Genomic DNA, 7,770 nt, shown 5'->3' with positions numbered 1-7,770 from the left:
GTAATGTCTCTCCTTTCATGGGTGTCTGAAGACTGGTACAGGCTGACTTGGGAAACACTTGCCAAGAGATGCTGATCCTTCAGTAATTCCTGTTTTCTTTGGTCCTTATAGGAGGCTGCCAAGAGAAATGGGCTTGACCAACACCTGCAGGAGCTGCTGAACCAGCTCTGAAGAAGCATCCCTGCTGCTTTGCTCCCAAAGCATGGGAAGGGCTCTAATGCTATCCCGAGCCTTGCAAAACAAGTGTTGAGTTTTTCTTCCACTCTGCTCCCCACTTGCTTGTCCATGTCTCTGTGGGTGAACCAGCAGAGAGCTGCCAGCAGGCTGCACTGACAGGCAGAGCTGAGCGTGCTCCTGCCCACGCTGTCTCAGGTTTGTTTGGGCTGGGCCAGGCAGGTGTGCCCAGGGGAGCTCCGGGGCTGTACCTGAGTGGAAGATTGCCGAGAGAAAGTGCTGCATTGTTCTCTGCCTGCAGTCACCTTGCCTGAACCCAGCTCTGAAGCATGCTGGCACAGAGGGATGTGAAGAGCTAAGGTAAATGTTAAGGAATAATTCTAACATGGATCAGGAATACCCAACATAGCACTGAACTTCTGAAGACAGATATTTTGGGTGTTCCCAGCACTGCAGCAGAACAGTTTGTGTAGCTGCTGTGTCTGGTTAAGCCCATTGCTATGCACAGAGCAGCAAAGAGAGTGTTGCTATTGGACTTTTTCCTTCACTTCTTGCTTCTTGAAGCCACGATTGCAGAGCAGATTAATTTTTGTTTTAATGTCAGAAGAAAGGCCTGAATGCAGTAGTTAGCATTGTTTAGTATTTGGCAAACAATGCTGGATTAGGGCAGGGTGAACAGTAGGAGAAATATTAAACGTTAATTCTAATCTTGCCTTTTATATGGATTACAAGTTATGTCACTAAGGTCTCATATTCCAAACTGGAGACAAGCAGCCCCTTGTGATTGCTGGTGAAATCCAGCACCAGGAAGGAAAATGGAGCAGCAGCCAGCTGGGGAGACAGTGCTTTATAGGAGCTCCTCAGCTCAGTCCTGGTGCAAGTAGAGGTCCCTGCTCACAAACTTCTGTGGTGGGTGTTTGACTCAAGGCCTGTCTTCTGAATCCTTTCCTCAGTGCTCCCAAGCTTCCCTCCTTGGGCCATGAGCCAAGGAATCAGGCATATCAACCAACAGACCGTTTGTTTTTCCACGGGCTGTGTAAATGGTGCTGTTGTTATCAGTGAAACCAGGTCTCCTTGTGGCCTCCTGCTCTGCTGGCGGTGGAGGGCTCTGATCTCCTCCTGTGCTTTTTGAGGGTGGGGCAACACCTTGCATGAGTATCCAGAGCACCAAACACAAGGTGAGCACTCTGCTACTGCTTCCAAAGAGAAGCTGGCCCTACCACAGCTGTGTATTTGAACTTGCAGCAGATGTGAGAGTGGTAGGACATCATATCTATGGCTGTGCAGCCAGAATTGCTGAGCTTTCCAGTGGTCCTGCCCTTACTCTGAGACAAGGACAGGAAAATGCTGTTGTTTTGAAGGTGCTGTTTGTCTGGTTAAAGGTTTGCTCTGGTCAAGTGGGATGTAACAAGGCTGGAGCAGTTTTGAAGAAGGTCCAGGTCTAGATTTTTGCTCAGATCTGGAGCAAAAGATGGTTGGTTCAGTTCTGCTCACAGTCCCACAGACAGAGGATTTACCCGTGGGAGATTCCACCCTGTGCTGTTCTTAATAATCAACAACCATCCTTGATGTACACCTCGATAAGGCTCCAGGAATCCACTTATCCTGCTGTGATAAAGTTCCCTGTGCTGCTGCTCCAGCCCTGCACACCTGGGCACAGCCCTGGGAGCAGCCTCTGCCTCTCTTGTGCTGGTTTGGCTCACACCCAGCTCTGTCTCTCTTTTGCTTCTCCCATCTTCACAAAACCAAACTCAATCTGCTCATGTGTGTGTGTGCTTCAAGGGTCCTGCCAGGAACAAAGAGAAGTCCAAATATTTGTGTTGGGCTGTTACTCTTTCCATTCAGGCGATAAATGACAGACTGCAGCAGAGTCTTTGTGTGCTGTGTGGGATTTCCACTGAAGCTGGTTTCAGCTTCAGAACCTCACCAAGATGAAACACCTACAATTAACAGTTGGGTTTTAACTTGAGGGAAAACGGCTGAGTGTGATTGAAATATGGCCTTTAAAAAAAAAAAAAAACAACCACCAAAACCCAAAACAAAAACCCACAAACAAACAAACCACAAAAAAAAGCTGAGAAAAAAAAAATCATCAGATCTTCCCTGTGCCAGATGAGAAGTGCCTGGTCTCTGTGTGCAGTTTCATGCAGAACAGCATTTCCACTCTGAACTCTGGGAGCTCTGTTGGTGATTTCTGTCCCAGAGCCTGGGACACAAGCTGTCAGTCTGCACACAAATATTTCAGAGCTGCTTTCCTCTGCAAAGTTCCAAGCTTAAAGCCATATGGAGGCCTGAGTTTACTTGGAACTGAACGTCTTTTTGTCTGAGCTGACCAAGGGGATGAAGATGTTTGCTAACAAATTAATTCCTGAACTTCAGATCTCTGATTCTGGGAAGATGCTGGGCTTCAGTGCTTGGTAAACCCAGGAACAGAATGGTGAGACAGCTCCAGGTGTGAGCTAGCTCAGGACAACAAACTGGTCTGGTGTCACTGGGCCTGTTCAAAATTTGGGATAAAGGAAGGAAAGACATAATCCAGCCTTGTGGGATTTCACATACCAACATGCCAGACAAATTCTGTTTGCTCTCTCAAGTAAATTTGGTGTTCCCTGCTAGTGCTACCTTGAGCTTTCTCACTCAGAAGTTTCTTATCAGGAATTAATTAGCCCTGAAACCTTAAGGATTGACTCTTCAAATATAAATACTCCCTATAATTACCTTCTCTTTGGATGATATCTTTAGTGTTTCATGTTACACAGCAGACAGTACTAATATTATAACATCAAGCTAAGTCACATCTACTTTGGGCAACTGAAAAGCTATCAAAAGTGACAGAAGTTTCAGGAAAAAAAACAATATCAGAAAAGAATCATGTCAGAAATCTTTCTGGCTTCCTTTTTTATCCTATTCATTACACAGAGCAGAGAAAAGAAGCACTGTTTGAGTCTGCCTCAGCTGCTGTTTCCAGGAAGGATCCATTTGGGCAGACTCTTTAAGCTCCTTCCTTCTTAGGTCACTTCTGAGATCACATAAAGCTGAGGAACCTCCCAGCAGCCTGTTTCACTAAGTGCTCTGTCCTGTTTTGCTTCTGGGCTCAGGCTGGCACTTGGGAGTTACGCCTAGCTGGGCTGTAATAAAGTATGTAGATGTTCCAGGCAGAGAGTAGAAGGTGGATAGAATCCATATGGTCTACATTGGAACTGCCTAAATTCAATTCATTACCACAGCCTAACCCTAGCATTCACTGACTGACACTTTTGAAGAGTGGGTAGCAGAGGATAAATCCTTTACTGCCCTTGAATGTTCATTACTGGCAGCTGGGAGAGGTCAAGGGTACAAGGAGAGAATTTTACTTTATATATTTATTTTTCGAGAAAAATGAAATGTAGGTCTCAAACCCTTTGCCAAGGCTATGTGTGCATCACTATTTAAAATCAGTTGATTGATAACAGTTCTTACAATCAGTTCAAGGAATTCTGCTGGAAATTTTCTGGAAAATACAAACCTGTTACAGCCAAATACATGATAAGGGGTATTACTCTTTAATAAAATTAGAGGGTAAACAGCAAAGAGGCCTTGAGTTTGTTTTCTTTTTGGATAATGAGGAAAAAAAAAAGCAGATGGTATGTAAGCCAGCAATGTATAAGCTGGTCACTTTATGTAGCTACAGAATAGGTTTAACAGTGCCTGCAATCATTGTTCATTGTCAATCTGAAGCACATTTTCATGTCTTATGTTCTCCTGCAGTTTTTCATCTCCCCTCTCATCTGACAAGCCATCAGGCAGGGATGCTGGCAGGCTTGTCCACCAGCCCAGTGGTTCTTCATTCCCGCTTGCAACCCGTGGCACTCCGGTGAGGAGGCGTTTGTATGGAACAGCCCAGCCCTGCAGGTCTGTTCTGAACAGCTGAAGGAGCTTGGCTAGGGAGAAGCAGAAATCTGGGCTGTGGTGTGCTGCTCAGGAGCTCTCAGCTGGGATGCTCAGTAACTCGTGCTGCAGTGATGCCCTCACATGGCCCATGCCAAGCAGCTGGCCGGGGCCAGGCAGGACATTTCCTGGGTGATGCAGACAGATGTGCCTCCTGGGTCATGAGGAACTGGCCAAATGATGACACGGGGCACACTTGATTTGCTGTGTAACAGCAGACCCTCTATGATTCAGATAAGAGCACATTTATGCTGTTAAAATGGTATAAATTGCTCCAGGACCTCTTTGTGCATAGTCTTACTAAAGGAATCCAACCACAAGAATTTCTCTGATCAAATTAGGCAGGTTGGCTCGATGTGGGTGGGTCTGTGGGTGGCAGTTCTCATCCTCAGTGACAGAGCTGACTTGCAGTGCCTGGCAATGTTTGTATTTCCATTGTTTCTGGTATATTTTCTCTTTTTATTCATATTTCTTTAAGTGCTCTTGGGGCATCCTATTTAAATGTGAGAAACCTTCCTCTGAAGCTCACTGTCAGAGCAAACTAAACCTCCCATCTCTCAAAGCCTGTTCCTCCCAGCTCTCCCTCACCTGGGATGACCAGAATGAACATGCAGGTGTGACAAGGAATGAGTGTGCACCTTGCTGTGGCTGTTCTCACCCATGTCCAGTGGCTTTTTCTGTGTCAGAGTCACAGGGGATGGCTCTTCTGTGCTTTACACAACAGGCTGTGCTCACACAGACATCAGCAGATTTCTTCTTTATCATGGCCTCAATTTCATGTCCTGTGACACATTAAATTGATGTTACACATGTCTTTCAAGTTGATTCTCCTCCTAAGTATGTTGGCTGGCATTAGCCAGCTCCTCTGCTGGCTCAAGTCAGTGTAATTAGAATTGTTTCATCTGGCTGAGAGAGGCCCCAAGCTCCCATATGGGTGCTACAGTAAATTGAAAATGGTTGAGTAAGGTCTCAAAACATACAGCCCGAGGATGATTAATCACTTGGAGTTTTTAATGAAAGATATACACTAGTTTAAAAAATTAAGACTGTTGACAGAAAAATCTCATTCTCAACGAAAAATCTGAAATCTAAAGCAAGTTAGCTAAAAGCCTAGTCTTGTGGACACAGGATAATGTCACTAAAAATAAACTAGTTTTCTTAAAACAAAATAGTTCCAGTGTTTCTCTCCTTCCCCTAGCTGCCATTTAAATTCTATTCTTTTGCTTTTTGGTTTTCTCTCTTTAACCATCATATATAGCTTCTGAAGGAGAAAATCTTAAACATAGAATCAGTATTGCTGAAAATATACAATACCTTATCTAAACCAAACTGAATGTTATGTTTTGAATGGAAAATGTACTACACTGCTCCCCAGGCTTAGATCTGTAATATTATGTCTACAAAAGAGAACTCAGACAGGCCTTTAGGGCCCTGGATATGGGAAGGGTCAGGCTCAGACTGAATGCCACATTAAAATTATGGAGCATTTTCTATCTCCTGTAAGTCCCACAGTGGACAAGCTTTCCAATACCAATTCCTTTGTGTTCCTCAGAAATTTATACTTATACTTGTGTGATCTCAGACTTTCCTATGGCCTCTGTTACTGCAGTTGATTACTGGCCCCACAATTTTATTGTGTTTCTCTACTCTGCAATTCCACTCACCTTATTTTAAAGAGGGACAGTTATAGAGGGGTTAGAGAAGTCTGTGCATGACTTAATTCTCATTATGTTGTTGCTAATGAGGAGGTGCCCAGAGTATCCCAGAAAATTCATTGCAAAGCAGGGAGCACAATTGCACCCAGGACTTTGGAAGTGTGTGTTCAAACCCTCTCTTCCATGCCCTGTCCATGGGGTCAGACCATTCTTTTCATAGTGTTAAGCAAGTTCATAACCTTTTTGCAGGAGAGGAGATAGATAACCTTGTTTACCATATTTTATCTTGTAGTTCACTTATGTCTCCATTCTGGTTTCCATGTATTTGTCTGATTTTGTTTATTTGCACTAGAATGGAATGGAACTGCAATTAAACACAAGTGGTATTAATAGCTTGTTGCATGTGGTTCTGCTTTCTGTAACCAGATTATACTGATGTTGCTATTCAAGCCTTGAAGCTGCAAAAAGTGTCCCCTCCTAATTATGTAACCCCAGCTGAGGTCCCTTGGTAATAGGTGAGTACATTAAACTCTTCCTGACAAGCTTCTCACGAGTCAGAGGATGTTGGTATCCTGCTTATTATGCCATGTTAATTTTAAAAGGCTCTTGTCAACCAATAACCCAATAACTTTTCTCCCCTCTGGGCTTTGTTAGGTTAATCCATGAGTCATGGAATATTTGACTATGAATTCATGACTCATGGGAAAGCACCACAGCCATCACAGTCCTGGATTAATTTGCTGCCTGGTACTACCTGGTCAAGTGCCTTCCCAATGCTTGGATGGACATCACAAATGCATCCTGCAACACTGCAGGGCATCAATAAGCCCCAAACCCCCTACTGGGAAATATTAGTGTTAACCTGGCTTATTAGCAGAACAATTCTCATTATTTGTACCTAGTTCTGGAGAGAGCAATGGTGGTGGACAAAGAATTAAAAAAAAACAGGGCCAGCCTTTTTTCTCTTGCTTTTATTCAGATATTTGCTTTTATTAATGGTGGTGTCTTGTTGCACTTGACAAAGGATAAATGACAAATGCTGAGCTGTGTACATTTCTGATCTTTAATTGTGCATAACCATTACTGCATTAGTTGCTACAAAAATCAAAGTACTACAGAAATAATGATGAAAATTTAAGGCCTTGTCATTTACACAGATAAAGGGAGAGATAGCAAGGGGACTGAAATACCTAAATACTTCTCAGAAATGCATCTCTGATTTGTCAGGCTAGAGACCTTCAGTCCCAGGCAAGTGCTTCAGCTAAACTGCATTTCTAGGAAATTGCTCTGTGAGTTTGTGGACCAGAGAGCTCAGTCCAGAAAAATACACACATAAAAAAAAAAAAAAAAAAAAAAAAAATCAACAGATATCAGATTACAAATAATCACCTTGCCCTTAGGTGTTCCTTTGCTGTGGGGTTATAAGTATTGGAGTATAGATATGGTTGGGTATTATGTCTTAGCAGAGTAGTTGGTTTTTTAAATATAATTTTAAAAAATGTGTTTGAAAGCACTAAACACAAAAGAAATCTTTCTCATGATCCACTTAGAGCTTTTCTTGCATGCCACAAATGGCTGCAGGCTTTCATGTGGGAGAATGGTCTCTCTGGTTTCCTAGAAATGCACAAATACAAGGAGTCATTGCTTTGGAGTGCTGCAACACAGGGACAGCTCTCAGCTGCTGCACCCAGCAGTGTCCAGCCTCACTGCAGGAGCTTCTGTGCTGTCTTTCACATTTCTGTGAGCAGCCTGTCCTTGTCACTTGAGAAAACTGATAACAGGTCCAGAGGAAGAACTCGAGGTTTTCTTTTCTCAAGTGATTGTTCTCTGCATCCATAGGAGTGCTACTAGCATGATAACTTTCAAGGCCTGTTTTTGGAGTTAACTCCTCATCCTGGGCTTTTAGGGAAACTTCCAGCCTCTTCCCAAAACCAAAACACTGAAAACAAACCACAGAATGGGGGAAAGAGCTGGGTGTGACACAATTTGCTTGTCCAAGACACATCCAAGGACA

General features: G+C 43.5%; 1 protein-coding gene across 1 annotated transcript in view; it reads left to right on the top strand.

The window, feature by feature from the left end:
• Positions 1–6,147, top strand: part of LOC110478147 (uncharacterized) — a 28,663-nt gene extending 22,516 nt beyond the window's left edge. Inside the window, exon 3 of the mRNA XM_085593424.1 lies at positions 112–6,147. The gene's annotated coding sequence lies outside the window, so the exon portion shown is untranslated. The remainder of the gene's footprint in view (positions 1–111) is intronic.
• Positions 6,148–7,770: the final 1,623 nt, after the last annotated feature.

Source organism: Lonchura striata, chromosome 15 (genome assembly GCF_050655825.1).
Source record: "Lonchura striata isolate lonStrDom1 chromosome 15, ASM5065582v1, whole genome shotgun sequence".
NCBI lineage: Eukaryota > Metazoa > Chordata > Aves > Passeriformes > Estrildidae > Lonchura > Lonchura striata.
This window is presented reverse-complemented; position numbering and strand designations above follow the sequence as displayed.